This window comes from Lygodium microphyllum, chromosome 23, assembly GCF_053477565.2.
Source record: "Lygodium microphyllum isolate KBCC chromosome 23, Lygodium_microphyllum_v1.1.10, whole genome shotgun sequence".
In the NCBI taxonomy this organism is placed as follows: domain Eukaryota; kingdom Viridiplantae; phylum Streptophyta; class Polypodiopsida; order Schizaeales; family Lygodiaceae; genus Lygodium; species Lygodium microphyllum.
This window is the reverse complement of record NC_141157.1, coordinates 14,133,907-14,151,746: the sequence shown is the minus strand read 5'-3', so window position 1 is coordinate 14,151,746 and position 17,840 is coordinate 14,133,907. Positions and strand designations below refer to the sequence as shown.

At 41.5% G+C, this 17,840-nt stretch overlaps 1 non-coding gene across 1 annotated transcript; it reads left to right on the top strand.

Annotated features, from left to right (window-relative positions):
• Positions 1-14,426: 14,426 nt before the first annotated feature.
• LOC148015906 (U2 spliceosomal RNA) lies at positions 14,427-14,625 on the top strand. Its single transcript, XR_015688198.1, has one exon. It is a non-coding gene; the product is annotated as a U2 spliceosomal RNA (small nuclear RNA).
• Positions 14,626-17,840: the final 3,215 nt, after the last annotated feature.

Below are 17,840 nucleotides of genomic sequence, written 5' to 3'. Positions count from 1 at the left end.
ATGCTTTTGATGATGATTTCTTCATTGTCGTCCCCATTGTGGAAGCCGGACTCCTTGCCTCTACTGGTCTTATACCTCTGGCTAGTGCCTTTGCTGAAGCTTCAATGATTTTTTGCATGTAGCCATTCCAATTCACTTCATCTAGGGACTTGATTGCAAGGATTTCTAGCAAGGGCACTCCAATTCTGCTCAATAAGATGTTGTACCTTTGACTAGAGAATAGTATGTGGATCGTCTCTGCTTGTAACCTGACTTTAGGATCGAGAATATTAGCTAGGCGGATATTGTCATTGGTGTGGACTAGGGCTTTGTTCATTCCCAACATGCTGACATCCCTTTTAAGTTGCCTGTCGACCTTGTTGACCAAGCCCAATGCTTTTTCCACCATTTCTGAGTTCAAATCCACCTCGACCCTACGGGGTTCTTGTCCTTGTCTCACTGTTACAGTGACATGGTTCCTATTAGCATCGAAGGTCCATAGGAACTCCATGCACTTGCTATAGTCAATAGCTTGTTCAACCTTCTCCACCTACTTTCCCAGATTGCATTGGTCGACAAGCCGCTTCACGGCCGGTTCTTCCATGACCATGTTGTCCAAGCTCATGATGTTCCTGAACTTGAATTGCTTGAAGGTCCTTATCTCAACCATTAGGCTGTACTTCACCTTTTCTTCTTTTGTGAACGGAAGCTTGCCTTTGTCTTGGCTTGCGATCATAGGTTCCTATCACAATATGGTGCGCAGATCGGTTGCTGCATGCTCACGTAGTGAATCTCGGAAGGTCCCCAAGAACAATGAACTCTACTTTTTGCACAAGTTACAAGGTAAAAAGCATGAACGACAAGAGCAAGAGACCAATTGGGTTCAATCTCCCCCCATGCCTTGTGTGAGCGCTTCACAAAGCATGTATTTTATGTATATTCCATCTTCATGCTCAATAATAGCCCAATTTACAAAAATATATCAAGCTTTTAGCTTTTGAGTTTGCTTTTACAAAAATAGGAGATAAAGCTAATGGACGGTGCCCAAAGAGTCTGGCACGCCCAATACAATGTCCAAGTAGAAATAACATATCCGTACGCATAGGCGCATACAAAATAATAAATAATCGATGCCTCAATAGACATGACAAAATATAGGCGTGGCGCCTATCAAAATATAATCCATAGATCGAATACTCGCTAGACTCCAATGCTTTCCTCCGCCACTGCTGCTATCTCTACACATCAACTGAAGCATTCACAATCGTTAGTAAAATAATACAATTAAACCGACAAAAGTGAATACCTAGCAGTCTTCAGCTACATAAATAAATCAACTGATTAGAAATAAATCCTAACCTTAATTTATTACGCGTGCGCACTCTAAACTCATAAACGTTTATTAATTTAATATGCATTTTGCGGAATCACCCGCTATGGAATCACCCACGTACACACTAAATTAATGAAACGCCCGAAAAGGACAGGCGTCCCCATCAACTTCTCGCACAAAGAATCCACTTTGTGTATGAGCACCAGTCATCAAAGTTTACGGAATCCACCGTAAAACCTCACGGAATCCACCGTGGCACGGAATCCACCGTGAAATATGCCTCCTGGCATCATACCCCCAGGGTGGGATAGCAATTGACCTCAATTGCTATTAGCTCAATGTGGAGCTAACAGAGTGGGGAAAACATTTAAGTCTCTAGCGTGCATCCATTGTGCTTCCTCTACAGGATGGTTCTTAAATTTAACTAGATATCTAGAATACCTTCGGCCAGTTCTAGTGGTCATAAAGTCAGTGTCTATAATAGCTTCTGGTTCAAGTATTTCAGTCTCTTCCTCTAGTAAAGGTGGGTTTTCATAAACAGGATGTACAGGTAATTGGCCTCTAAATGGTCTCAATAAACTAATGTGAAATGTATTGTGAATTTTCCAATGAGATGGTAATTCTAACTTGAATGCATTGTCATTAATTTTATGAATGATCCTAAATGGTCCATAGAATCTGGGGGCTAATTTGACAACTGGATGTCTATCTACACTTTGCAGTCTACGTTTTTCTATTCTCAGCCAAACATAATCATCAACTTTGAAATTCATGGCTTGTTTGGTATATGATTGCTGGGCTTTAGCAATCATATCTTTAACTTCATCAAATATAGTGCTATGCATACTAGCAATATCATCAGCACTCTGAATTCTATTAGACAAAGATACAACAGGTGTAGATAATCTATATCCATAAATGACTTCAAACGGTGCTTTCTTTGTAGATGTGTGCGGTGTATTGTTATATGCAAACTGTAATAAATGCAAATGAGTGTCCCATGTATGAGGTTTAGAGATAGTATATGCACGTAAAAGATCTAGAATGGTGCTGTTAGTGGCTTCTGTTTGTCCATTAGTTTCTGGATGAAATGCAGATGAGAAATCAATCTTTGTGCCTAGGTTAGCAAATAGAGTAATCCAAAAGTTGTTACAAAATCTAGAATCATGATCTGAAATAATATCTTTTGGCAATCCATGGTTAGTAAAAACAGTTTTCAAAAATAATTGTGCTGCTTGTGATGCTGTTAAAGTTTTCTTACATGGAATGAAATATGCTTGTTTACTAAATCTATCTATAACTGTCCAAATCATATCATGGTTAGATTTAGTATTTGGTAAACCAGTAATGAAATCCATAGAAATTTGTTCCCAAGGTTTAGATGGAATAGACAAAGGCATAAGTAATCCATACTGTTTACCATGATGTCTCTTAACTCTTTGACAAATCAAACATTCAGAAACAAAGTTAGATACATCAGCATCCATATGCGGCCAATAAAAATCTTCAGTTAACATACATAAGGTAGATATGATACCTCTATGACCTTGATATGGGGGACAATGAATTTCATTCAAAACAAAAGATCGGAATGGAATTGTAACACACAATCTCTTTTCATAAAACATAAATCCATCATTATATGACGCCAATTCAATATTGCATCAATTTTCTTAGGATCAACTTTAATTCCATCATATGATACAATATGACCTAAATACTCAATTTCCGTTTTAAAGAATTCACTCTTTTCAGGATTTGCATACAGTTGATTTTCTTTCAATAACTGAAAAACCAATGACAAATGCTCATAATGTTCTTTCTCATTTTGACTAAACACCAAAATATCATCAAAGAAAACAATTACACAATACTAATATTTCAAAAATATACGGTTCATCATTCTACTAAAGGTAGCAGGTGCATTAGTCAATCCAAATGGCATGACTAAAAATTCGTAATGACCAAACTGTGTTCTAAATGCAGTCTTGAATATGTCAGACTTATCTAGTCTCACCTGATGATAACCAGACTTAAGGTTAATTTTACTAAATATAGCAGATCCTTGCAGTTTGTCCATAAGGTCATCAACTCTAGGAATAGGGTATCTATTCTTTACAGTGATCTTATTTAAAGCTCGATAGTCAATGCACATATGATAAGTATTATTCTTTTTCTTAACTAACAATACAGGTGCACCGAATGGAGAACTGCTAGGTCGAATCAATCCTCTATTTAGTAATTCCTCAACTTGACTTTGGATTTCTTTTTGCTCTATCTGGTTATGCCTATATGGTGCTTTGCAAGGTGGTTGTGTGCCAGGGATCAAATCTATCTTATGGTCTTCTGGACGTGAAGGAGGTAAACCTGGTGGTAGGTCTTCTGCAAAACAGTCCTTAAAATATGCAAGAAATTCTTTATGCCTAGGGTGCATATGATTTTCTTTTACTTGCAATTCATTTACCCAAATGAGATAGGATTTACTACTCTTGCGTAATGCACGTTTAGCTTGAGTATGCGAAAGCAGTGGAAAAACATTAGATGCATGCATACCATATAATGTAATAGATTTTCCTTGAAAATTAATATTCATTGTGTGTGTGGAATAATCTATATCTGCGTTATGCTGGTGTCGCCAAGGCATACCTAAAATAATGTCACTCGACTGTAATGGAACAACTAAGAAATTTCTTCTTTCAGTGTATGAACCAATTTGAATCTCTAAGTCTTGCACTTCCTGTGTACCATTATACCTAGTGCCTAAAAATGCAGCTTTTATGCGATAATGCGTAGGTACAGTCTGTAATTTCAATTCCTTTACCAATTTTGCTGAAATAAAATCATGAGTACTACCGTCATCATGCAAAATAGTATTTTCCTTTCCATGCACCAAACATTTCATAGTCAATAATGAATGTGGAGTAGGTATACCTGGTAAAGTATCGGAAGTAGTAGTAGTGTCGTCCTCATCTTCAATGAAATTAGGCATATCCTCATGTTCGTCTTCGTCCATGGCTCCAAGGTAGTTGATATGAGCTGGTGGCTTCTTTGAATGACAATTTGCTGCTAGATGTCCAAGCTGGTGGCATTTATAGCATACTATTGGCTTGGCTTTGGTTACATTGTTTGCAATGGCGGGAAGTTGAGGTACATTTGGATTTGGCTGTGGAATAGGCTTAGGATTTGGATTGACATTGGATGGTAATGCAGGTGGTTTTGCCCAATTTTTGCGGAAAGATGATGAAGAGAAACGACCTGGATTAAATCTTCTAAAATTGGAATTGAATTGTTTAGATCCATAATTACCATTGGCTTGGAATTGCTGTGGTCGTCTGTCTCTACCGCGTAGCTTATCTTCAGTGTCGTGAGCTAGTGAAATGGCATCTTCAAGAGTAGCAGGCTTGAACATGTTAACTTCAGCGTAGTAATGCCCAAGGAGTCCAGACATATACTTGCGCTTATGTGTCGCCTCTGGTACGTCTTCAAGCATGCGTAACTGTAGGAGTGCATTCCAAAAACGCTCTGTATACTGAGGTATAGGCTCACGATCCCGTTGCTGGAGTAGATCCCATTGCTTAATAGCTTTCTCATGAAATTGCGGTGGAAGGAAATTCTGCATGAACTTCTTCTTGAAATCTTCCCAAGTAGCAGGACATTCTATGCCCTTGCGTACTACAGTCCACCAAAGTGATGCTCTGTCTACCAAATGATTAGTAACACACTTGATTTTATCTTTTTCTGCATAGGTTTCCTCATGGAAATAGTCATCAAACTGACTGATGAATGCTAGAACAGTCTTTCCTTCTCGTATGCCATTGAAAGTACGAAATTTGAAACTTCGTTTACTTATCTTTGATTCCTTGCGAATGGTTTGAGCTTCAAGAGTGGCGTTGATGGTACGTCGAATCAGATCTTCAGCTTGAGGTTCTTCTTTGTTGGTAGACGCTCTTTGTAATTTTGCCAGTTGCACTTGCAATGCTTGCCTAGCCCTTCGTTCTTCTTCCAATTGCATTATGATTAAGTCCAGCTTTTGCTCCATCGTAGGTTCAGGTAAGTCGCCTTCAGCCACCATAAGATCATCCATATGTGGTTCCGTCATCCTGAAAAACTCAAAAGACCTTTCTCACTCAAAATCAAGTTAGCGGGATGAGCGCAGCTCAAGTTCGGGGATACAAGGCTTATGTGTTTTTGGGTATTTCTTTCTCAATCTTTAGAAAATCTGTAATTTTTCCTTCTTCGTATACTGAAAATGCTTCAGCAAACCTGCGTATGGATAGAATACCTTCCAACGAACAACTTTGCAGTTCGAAGTTTCTGCGGAGGAATAGTCATTCTAGGAGTTTTGAGCACAAGTCAGTTCTGACTCCAGTTGACTAGTCCGACTTGCAGAGTTGCAGACTTATGTGACTTGCAGAGTTGCAGACTTACAATACTTAGCCGACTTAATGAACTTGCAGAACTTGATCACAGATTACTTGCAGAACTTGACTTCTGTGGTGTGTGGCCTGGAGTTGTTGACTTGCAGAGTTGATTTATGTTAAGTAGACTAAGCTTAATTACTTAAGCTTAGTGGGGGGGGCTTAAGAAAGATAACGGCGCAGATTCGTGGGGAGGGGGCATTTTTTTCGCCGCGCGAGATTTTCGGGCATCCTTCGATACCTCACGGATCAATTGTTGAAGCTATTAAGCTTCTTTTAAAGCTTATGAAGCTTACTATTAAGCTTTTTGAAAGAATGAGTTATGAAAATAATAAGGCTTATCTCTCTATTTGACGACTTGATGAAGGAGATGAAGGAGTGGTCCTCCGCCTGGATAGCCCGGTCCTTCGCGATCTGATGATAGAAACAGGGATTCTTGATCGCCAGAAGTCTGCCTGTATCGACGGTTCGCGACGAGATTGACCGTAGAGCCCGATCGTTCTAGGAGCTCTGCCTTCGCACGAGATGGATAGCGATTGGAAGCTCTTGATCTCAGCTCCGCTCTGATACCACTAGTGCGCAGATCGGTCGCTGTATGCTCACGTAGTGAGTCCCGAAAGGTCCCCAAGAAGAATGAACTCTACTTTTTGCACAAGTTACAAGGTAAAAAGCATGAACGACAAGAGTAAGAGACCAATTGGGTTCAATCTCCCCCCATGCCTTGTGTGAGCGCTTCACAAAGCATGTATTTTATGTATATTCCATCTTCATGCTCAATAATAGCCCAATTTACAAAAATATATCAAGCTTTTAGCTTTTGAGTTTGCTTTTACAAAAATAGGAGATAAAGCTAATGGACGGTGCCCAAAGAGTCTGGCACGCCCAATACAATGTCCAAATAGAAATAACATATCCGTACGCATAGGCGCATACAAAATAATAAATAATCTATGCCTCAATAGACATGACAAAATATAGGCGTGGCGCCTATCAAAATATAATCCATAGATCGAATACTCGCTAGACTCCAATGCTTTCCTCCGCCACTGCTGCTATCTCTACACATCAACTAAAGCATTCACAATCGTTACTAAAATAATACAATTAAACCGACAAAAGTGAATACCTAGCAGTCTTCAGCTACATAAATAAATCAACTGATTAGAAATAAATCCTAACCTTAATTTATTACGAGTGCGCACTCTAAACTCATAAACGTTTATTAATTTAATATGCATTTTGCGGAATCACCCACTATGGAATCACCCATGTACACACTAAATTAATGAAACGCCCGAAAAGGACAGGCGTTCCCATCTTCTCGCACAAAGAATCCACTTTGTGTATGAGCCCCGGTCATCAAAGTTTACGGAATCCACCGTAAAACCTCACGGAATCCACTGTGGCACGGAATCCACCGTGAAATATGCCTCCTGGCATCACAATACCACAGCAGCTTACCATTAGTTTTCTTGAGATAACTCTTGCAAGACAATAAGTAGATAATGAATGTAAGTTATGGAAAGGCAAAGTGCTTAAATGTAAAATAAAGACTTTTTCATCAAGCAATCCACACAAGCCAAAAAAATTATCACAATTTTCCTCAATCATACATTGATTTCTATCCCGCCTTTAAACACTGGTTGAGGTCGAGACATGTTTTCTTTTCCACCTTACATTGATTTCTATCTGTCCTTTAAACACCTGTTGAGGTATCATACATGTTTTCTTTTTCACCTTACCCCCTCCCCCCCTGAGAATGATGTGAATCCTTGCTAGGATTGCAAAATAAATGTTAAGGGTATTAAGTGCAAGTTTGCAATGCTTCATTTTTGTGTTAGCCAAGCGTAGAAGTGTGGGTTATACTCCAAGTGAGCACGATGGTCCACATTGTGAGGTCTAACACCTACATGCATAATGTAGGTCAAAACATCAGTTAGGAAGTCACCAGAGTTGATCCTACTGGCAATGTGTAGCTCTTCCTTGGTAAGGTCTCAATCTAAATAGGGGTGGGCCATGTTATGATCTTCTAAGGGTTGATTGCGAGTGATGGTCAATATTCTAAAGGAGGTAGGAGCTACATATAAGTAGGGTCATATTCAGAGGTTTTGATGGTGTGTCTCTACTCAACATTGGCCATTATTGGGCGGCCCTCTTATTCCCATTGAAGACAGAGAGAATACCATTTACGCCGAAAGGAGGAGTTAGTGACGGCCAGTGTTTGAAGTTCTTCTAGCTCTTGGTTCGTGGGAGAGACTTTGCTCTTCCTTTAGGAGGTAATTAGCCTTTGTCTACAAGCTTGCTAGTTAGAGATCTCTGTGGTGATCAATTCCTCAACTACCATGGGGGCTTTAATGAACACGAACTCGGATTCTTCCAAGGTACATGACATCATGCATACATCAGGCCTAGGTCCAATCCTTTGTAGCTTTTAGCAAGCATTATGACGGTAGCATCCAAGCGTCTAATACATGTGACCAAGTCATCCCCCGTGTTCTTAGCTAGACCAGAGGCCAACATAAGAATAGATCTCCGCTTGTAAGAGGGTTTAAGGATTGCAAGAGGTTGGAGTTTTACTGGGCTGGAGAGCTCAACAAGTGGTGTCTACCACTTTGACTGATCCTTAGGATGTGGGGTAGCCACTTGTGTGAGGGGCGTGGGGTTTGGGGCTCAAATGTTGTGTTGCTTGCTAGCTGTGAAGCCGTTGGGACACTAGGAACATTAGGTGGGATTAGTGTAGAGGCAACCAATTGCGGTTTTAGTTGGTAGACCTGTTGAGGTTCGATGGGTTTGGTTTGTGACTCAAGTGGTTTAGAAGTTTTAGGTGGCTCACTAGTCTTTGGAAATGGGCTAGTAGCGGATGGGGCTAAAGGGCACATGTGTGACTCTTGGTCTTAGATATCCAAATCTAGTTGTTGCCCTCATAGTAGCCTTGTGCATGCAATAGGGCCATAGGTACCCATTGTGGCTTGACTGTTCATCAGGTTTTATAAGAACACCAATTGTGTCTCCTACGCCTAGGGCATGATGGTCGCAAGTTATGGGTCCATGCGGGTCGGCTCTTAGGTGGTGGTGATTGGCATTTAGTTACCCATTTTAGCTATTATTCAATGGTCTTGGTTGCATTTCCCTTGGGAAGCGCATCCTAGCAACGATTCCTTACATGCGGCCTTGGTATTAAGTAGCACATAGAAAATCATGGGTAGGCTTTCAGTCTCGATAGAGACCACTACTTTACATTTCCCTAGCCATGACATTTAACTAGATAGGAGTGGCCTCACCATCGAGTGTTTCAACTCCAAAGAGCCCCAAAGGTACAGAAGGTACAATGGCTAAGCTAATAGGTAGTTTTCATCTGGGAAATTTGGCGTATACGTGAGTGAATCCACATTTGGGGCATCTCAAATCGATCTTATCCTAGTTAGCTTGTTCTTGTTTGAGGCAACGAGATGAGATATGCCCTAGGTGATTACAAGTCTAGTATGAGATTACAGTGGTCTATTCCCCAAGTAGTATGGCTGGTTGTAAACCTGCGGATATGGTGAACTCGGGTAAGTTGCTCATGAATATATGTGTGCATCACATGGGTTCAAAATAAGGTATTTTTAAAATACCATTTTTATACATTTTTTATATACAGAAGGGTGTAATGTAAAAGGGTTATTTATAGATTGAATAGAAAAGGGTTATGTTTTATTTAGGATAAATTCACAGATAAGGATATTTATAAATAGGCATTGAATGCACGTGATGTAGAGGATATACATATAGTAACTTCCCCGAGATGGTGAATGCCTCGGTAATCGATAATGCATAGCATCGTGTCCAAACCTACCACAGTTGGCACAAGGTCCGGATCTAGGATCCATGCACTCAGTTGAGAGGTGGTTCCCTCCATAGTAGTCGACACATTGCACATGAGGTCACACAAGTCTTCTAATCATTTCCTGGAGCTTGGCTAGCTCTAGCTTTACGTCCGCCAATTCTTGGCTCAGGTCAACAGTCTTCCCTTTCTCTTGCTCATTTTGACTAGATCCATCGCTAGCAGTGGTAGCTCTCTCTGAGGCTCTAGAGATTGCACTATCTCGGCTTGTGTCTCTCGAGCTCCTCTCTTTGACCAAGTTGTCTATGTGTATGTCTTCTTCAAAGACCCTAGCTAGCACCTCCCTCTGCAGGTTCAAGTTGCCTACCAAGGCCTTGTAGAGCTCTTCACTCCTAATTTCGCTTATGAATATGGTGGAGATCACTCGCTCACTAGGTCACTTTGTGGTTGGGATTCTCTTAAAAAGACTCCACACGTGGGTGACGTAATCTCTAATGTCCTCCTTGTCCTTTTGATTGACATTCTCCTATTCCATGTCATGAAGTGCGTAAGAGACTCAATGGTCATACTGTCCTTGGTCCTAACAATGGAACTAACAATGTTGTGCTCCATGAGCTTGGTGTTGGGACTTAGGACACAGCCCTTATTGTTTCAAAGGTATGATGCACATAGTCAATGGCTCTCACCTAGCCATCTCACATGCAAGGCCTTATGATAAATCTAATCTATCACTTTCGTACTAGAACACTTGAAGCTTGGCTGTTGAGAGTATACTTACCAACTTAACTCATTATAGTTGCGGTATCTTGATAAGAAATGCTCCACAATCCATGCGATGCCCCTTAATTCACCCCATGTCCTCATATCCTCATTTACATGAGATATAGAGAGGAAAAGATGAAGAAAAAGGGTAGAATTAGAGTGAATAGAGCTTCTCGATGGGTCCCTCACTCTCTCTTGACTTAACATCACATACACACCCTCAATCTCACCTCTAAAATTGAAAGGATGGATTAGGAGATAGTGGAATGGCAATACCTTCTCTCTACCAAGTCCCTTACACACTAAAGGGATTGTTAGGAGGTTATGTTATGATTGACCTTGGAGTCTTTAATATCCCTAAAAAAGTAATATCAGCCCTCAAAATAGTTTTCCCTTGATAAGGTGGGCTTGCTAATGGTAACTAGGGGGTTCTTTAATAAGAAGAGTCTCTTTTGGTTGCTCGAATCCAACATTTTGTTAGGAGGGTCTGTTATAAATGGCCTTGGAGTCTCTCAGTATCCCTGAAAAGTTAATCTCAGCCCTCAGAATGGTTGGGGTCCTTGATTAGGTGGGTTTTGTAATATTAAGAGAGGCTCAAATGTACTACATTTGCAAAAATACTTGCCTAGGAAAAACATGGTCAATCTTGAAGATGGTGATGGCATTGGACAACTTACATATGAGAATGTGCAATGGATAACCTTGATAGAGTGGTTTCTTTGCAAGATTGAATCCAAATGCAAATGAATGGACTTAGTTTTATACCATTCTTTCAAAAGCTTACATGGACAAGGGTTTGTTGGAGAGTGATCATAAGTAGTTCGCATGTATACAGGAAGTTGTGATCATTGTCTGTTGCATTGGTTATCAACTCCTTCACTAGTTCCATGGCCACTCTCCCACTTTTGCTCCAGGGCACATCATAAACACGACAGTGCGCCAATCTTGCTTGAATGACGTAACCCCCCTAGTTTAATGAGTTGCACCATTTAATGAGTCATAAAGGGTGGGGCATATCTAAGGAGCTCTGACTTGCTTGGCATTAGACCCATCCCCACAATGTTGCCCACTCATCATTTACATTTAGGTACAATTTTGCCTAGTCTATCACTTACAATGAGGTAGATTGACACCCTAGGGAGAACACTCCAATGCCCACAGCTATAAAATCCATTCATCACATTCTGTAACCTTGTCATTAATATTGATGACCCTTTCACCCCATCACAAAGTAACGAGAAACCACATCAAAGACTACAAAGATCCACAAATGTTTCAAGGCAAAGAAGACATGCCAAAAGGGAACTGCAAAGGGTAAGCCATCAAAAGAGGCACCCATGGCAAAAAAAGACAAAGGAGAAGGGAGAAAAGGCATCCAAAGGAAAGGTCTCAGCTTAGGAAAATGGTTTAGAGCAAAAGATGCCATAAGGTCCAAATCAAAGCCCAACAAGTGGGTCTAATCAACAAGGTGGGGAGCAAATAATGAAAACACCCAAGAGCACTCATGTAGGAAGGGATGAACTAATCAACAATGACAAGTCTAAAGAGCACTCATCCTAGGGAGGGACAAAGCAATCGACAAGGTGGGAGGCAAAGAACCAGGATGGGTCCAAGGAGAAGTGAACTCTTGCCAAAGAGCAAGAGAAGCTACTTCAAAGTGTTTGCACATAGGAAAGGTGCCAAAAAGAGGAAGAGAAGTTGGATGCAAAAATAAAAAGAAGCACGAGCATCAACCCATAAGTACAAAGCATAAATTTAACGATTGATTCTTATTATTATGTTCTACTAATTTAAATCTAACAACTACAATAATCTTCATTGTAGATGTGAGCGGTGGGACTTCTCCCATAGCAATTCATAAAATAGTACAGGAAAGTGAACCAAAGGCCAAGGCTTGAGAGTCGAATATTACACTCACATGGAATCGACCAAATAGTTCAGTGGAAGGGTAGCAAACCTATCATTAATTAAAAGCTACAAGTAAGATTCCAAAAGAGATAAAGAAAGGTTAAGTTCTTGTGTGAAAGTTTGCATGGCTCTCTTTCGCCATCTCCTTCTCTCTGCTCGATCCAATAGTAGTTGAGCTTGAGCTTGTGAGACTTCTTGAGCTTGAGGATGCAAGGGCTTCTCTTGCTCTCTTGAGTACTCTCTTCTATCTTTACTTTATTCTCCTGCTTGGTCATGTCTTTGGGAACAATGGATAAATAGGAGACATAGAACATGCACAGTGCAACAAGTGACCCTCAAAGTTTCATTCCACACAATCCAAACTATTATGGCAAAGATTGAGGCATCCATGAGTGCTCATTGAGCACCCTCCTCACACTCTCTTACCTCTTCTATCTTGCATCCTTGTAGTAGTACAAGTGGAGTATGAGATACAGGTGAGTTATTGAGTATGTGGCTTGTATGTAGAAACACTTGAAGGAAAAGGTGGTTTGCCGATTGTGATGATACTTATATTGAGATAACTTATATTCTTTTTCCAATTTAGGTTGGAGTATTGCCATCTCGGACTTTTGTACACTCGTCATTAGAATAACACTTCATGATGTGCATGGAGCATCATTACTAATGCTTGGAGATATCTAGAGGCTAAGTTTATGCTATTTAACCAAGGGATCATAGTAAGTCTTCTTTCTTATCTATTCTTGCATGTAATGTAAGAAAGTTCCTTGTGCTTGCTCACCATACTCCAACTCTACAATTCACATGAGAGTGCTACACAGATGAGCACATTTGGCTTGCAAGAGCTAGAGCCATTAGCATGATGCTGGACAGGCTTGCGGATATTCCACCAATTCTAGAGTCACCACCTCATGGTAGGCGGGGACCTAGCACATCAAAGCCTATAAAGGTCCGCAAGGCTTTTAAGGCAAAGAAGACATGCCAGAAGGGAAGTGCAAAGGGTAAGCCATAAAAAAAGGCTACCTTGGGAAACAAAGACAAAGGACAACGGAAGAAAGCTTCCAAGGGAAAGATCTCAATTGGGGACACGGACTTAGAGAAAAAGGGGCGAGAGGTCCAAACAGAATCCCAGCAAGTATGTGTAATCAACAAGGTGTGGAGCAAAGGGAGAAAACTCCCAAGATGAGTTCTAGGGGGGCAATCCTGCTAGGAATGGGTAAGCTAATCAACAAGGGCGAGTGTAAAGAGCACTCGTGCGAGGGAGGGAGGGACAAGGCAATTAGTAAGGTGGGGAGCAAAGAACCATGATGAGTCACAGGAACACTACTGTCAAAGAGCAACATGGCAAGCACACCCCCAGCAAAAGCCTTAAAAGAACTCCTATGAAGGAGGGAGAAGTGGCATGGCCAAGAAGGACCCCGACAAACGAGGAATGATGGCAAAATCGAAGGGCAAATATTGGCTTTGTCAAAATTTAAAGAGGATCTTGCTTTGCCAAATACTTAGATGAATTGATTTAAGTATCGAGGGTGGCGTACGTAACGTTACGGTCACAATGCGGGCTTAAGGTAAGAAAGTGTGGTAGTTTATGTTAAGCCTTGAATGCAAGGCCTCAAGGGGTTGCAACCTCGTTAGCTGCGTTTTGAGCAAAGGATACGGTACTCCAATATCCACTAAGAGTATAAAGCACGCAGCTCGAGAAATATAGGCAACTTGAAAGAGCATAGTGAGCACACGGAGGGAATCGAAAAGGGGCAGTATTTACAGGAGGAGGAGGATTAGTTAGTCGCCTTTGTTTTCATGAATGGAAGGAGACACGGCAGTCTAAATGGTAAATTCAATCTTCAAGTAGACTTGCATGTTTACCGAACGTCTCAGGCAATGTAAACTCAACAATCATAGCACATAAAGGCTTTATGGTGGCATGAAGTGTCACCCTTGGAATCGTCGTTCGGAGCATTGTCATGCCACACAGGGATAAAATCAAGGTGTGGGGTTAAGTTAAGCCGAGGCAAAATGGACAAGTAACGCGAGTCATTGGAAAAGGTCTGGGGTTGAGATTGGACGAATACAATGAATGACCCCGGCGACTGTCCCGTAGGCACAGCCTTGGCGAGAGAAGCAGCGTGAGACACGGAAGAGAGAGAGCGCCTAGAGAGAAAGAAGGGTAGTATAAAAGGAAGGGTCGGAGCTAAGGGTGATCATACCTTTCTCGGCCTTTTGGCTAAGATCAAGTGTAGTATCTGTTCTTATCAGTTTAATATCTGATACGTGACCCATCGGGTCACTACGATATTAACCTAATTTTTCTCACGGGGGCAGCCCCACCCGGCAGCTTGCTGCCCGGGGCTGCGCGCGTCGCCTCCGTATTGCACTATCTCGGAGCGCTTGGCGCACCCCCTTCACAGATCTTGAATGGAAAACGGATTGGCGAAGGTGCGTAACCAGCCTTGCCGGTGGAGCGTTTGAGCCGCAGATTCTCGTTAATACGCTCACTGCCATGTTGCTTGCGCTTCCGTCGGCCGGAGATTGGCATTAAACACCTGTGCTTCCATGAGCTCTCACTGCACTTGCCCGTTTTATGCTTATTGTTATTGACCTTGAACATTTGCAGTAGCCTATCCCTGTCAAATACCAATGCATCAAGTAATTGAGCTCTTTGTCGTGACCCATGCATGCTTTTACTAGTGAAGAATCTAGTGGTTTGGACTCGAGCTTTCCAGTCTAGTCGCATGCCTTACCTTACTCGTGACCCATGCATGCTTTTACTAGTGAAGAATCTAGTGGTTTGGACTCGAGCTTTCCAGTCTAGTCGCATGCCTTACCTTACTCCAACAAAATAGGAGGCACCTTCATAGTCTTGAATGTCCCCTTCTTGTTTTAGTTTCAGACACGTCATCAGTTTTCTTTATGCTTGTATGTGACAGCAAAGTGCTGCACATTTGAAGCCTCTTAACTTGTTGAGAATGTGTCCCAGTTTAGGGCAACACTATCTTTGCTAGCCTAGGTGTATGTTGACAACTGCACTCGGGGTCAAGGTAGCTTTGTGCAGTGTAAGGTAGAGAACTGCTTACTTATTCTCTAGTAGCCAGCAGGTGGCTTTGTCTCAGCCTTTGTTTTGTAGCATTGCCACTCCGACGTTGCATTTTCTCTTCTTACCACTTTCTCTCTCTAGAGCTATAGCTAATTTTGCCCGAGAACTCCCTCACATCGGGTTCTCTAGAGCCCTTCATCTGCTGCTATCAAATAGAACAATAGCAACGGTTTTATTTGGAAGAGATCTGTCAAACCTAAGAGTGGGGCATGATCAAAGAGAAGCTGCGGATTGACAAAGTGATGCCATAGCCATCCAGAAGTGCGAGATCGCAAATCAAGCCACCCTAGCTGCCCTCAACACTCATTTCCACTATTTCAAGGTGATTGCTTAATAGGTGAACACAAAAGTACCAATCTCTTTGGACGTATCACAAAGGACAAATATGCTGGGACGAATAACCTTTGATGCTATCACTCGGAGGACCAACTTGCGCCTTTTAGAATTGAAGGGCCTCACATGCTTAATCAAGTGCAAAGGCCTATTCATTTCTCGGATCAGCTGAAAGCTTCTGGATTCGAGTGTCTTGTTGGCCACCATCAATGTTCAAAACAAGCTTCCTAACCTTGCCAAGTTTACAGTCATGCACTAGGAAGGGGATTACTTACCCATATTACATTGCAAAATGCGAGGACCTTTGTATTGTCAAGAGGTCATTGTCAGGGATGTTTTTGAGAACAACAACAAAGACACCAGTCATGTCGATCTAGTAGAACTCTTTACAGTAGATCGCGTGGGTTGTGCTCAGGGGTAATGCTTTCGGTACAAGCATTTGCTGCATTGTCTCGAGCAGCGACATACTCCAATCTGAGTGTTGCCACCAACTCAATTTGCTTGCAAGCAAGAGGATCATGAACTTTGAGCAATAACACTTTGGCCATGGGAGTAGATCATAGTGCGTTGCTCCTGTGCATGTGCGAATTCTCGAGGAAGCTTGTGAAGATATGAAGCTCGGAAATAACATGGTTATAAGCCAGCCTGGTACTTTTCCTTTGCTATGGTTTTATGAGTTGTTTGCAATGGAGGTAAACAAGGTTTGAGCCAAGGTTGAAGTAGTATCCTCCATTTGTATCTTCTCGATGTTGTTGGCTTAATCTGAGTTTGTGTGGATATATAAAGTAGTGCCGGTGTAGTAGTGAATGGCAAGGGATGAAGCACTTTTGAGATAGCCGAGCACTCAGATACCCGCATAGTAATGAGTCTGTCCAATAGAAGGGGAGAACTGCCTCCATGTGTGTGTTGAGAAGGAAACATCCACCTTGGTGTTGGGTAGTAAAAAGGAGACCAACCAACTGCCAGTTGTGGGCAACACCAGTTGACTCCGAACGACGCTGCTTGTGCTCTTGATAGTTGACCCAATCTAGTCATCTTGAAGGTAGTGTAGTTGATGCATGACATCAGCTATATGAACTTGTGATAATGAGATTAGTCACTTACAAAATAATAAAGAAAAGAAAAGGATTACCTGAAGAGAGAGAGAGAGAGAGAGAGAGTTGCATCCAAGTGGAATTCTTGTGAAGAAGAAAAGAGATTTACACTAGTATCATGCTTGAGGGGCTTGCTTCATGCCACCATTGCAAGTGGTAGACATGTTTCTAATGCTATAGAATGAGAAATCCCTTGGGTTACTTGCATAATCTTCCTACTGAATCTTTGAATTGAGGATGGCATTCTTGACATGGGTTGATGAGGATGTGACACAAGAGCTAACACCAATCTGATGGTAGTCATATTACCATAACTGCGATCGTCTTAGCGTCATCAATGCCCTCTTGTTGCACATGGCCTTTGATCACCAAGTGGTTCTTGTACCTGTCCAAGGTACCATTGGAGTGGAATGTCACCTTGAAGATCCACTTCACGCCAAATAAATCTGCTGATGAGAGGGTCTATCCAGTAAGACCCAACCATGATTCTAAGCATCAAAACCAAGCTCCACCTCCATAGCCTATCTCCATTCAAGTATAAATAGACTTAAAAGAGCCTTTAAAATGGCAGTGGGAAAAGTTATGTCAAGGTAGCTGCATGACTCATATGAAAGGCACTCGTTTGTTGCCTAATAGCCCTCAAAGGTTAGATGAAACCTTTAAATTAAAAAATTTTGAGAGAACAGAAGTGAAGAATATCTAAGAAAACATAGCCATCTAGCTAAAATTTGAGCTCCTCTTGCATCGGACTATGCAGAGAAAATGACGTGTTCCACTGTTACCTATCTTGGAGGAACACCGAGTCATTGAAGAAGTCAAGAAAATATTAGTTCTGAACATCTCTGGCATCTTTATTTGGGTCAATCAAAGTAGGTATTCGGGCAAGTTTAGGAACTAGAAATGGAACAGTAGAAGCAACCTAGAGCTAATGTAGGAGGTGGGGGGACAAAGCTGGACCAATTGGAGCTAGAGGAGGTGGCCATGGATATTGAGGCTCAGGATGATTCAGATTCTTGCTCAAGTTGTGCCAACTTCTTTGTGACCGGAGTGAAGCTTAGATGCATGCATGATTCTATGATCTAGACTAGCACAATTT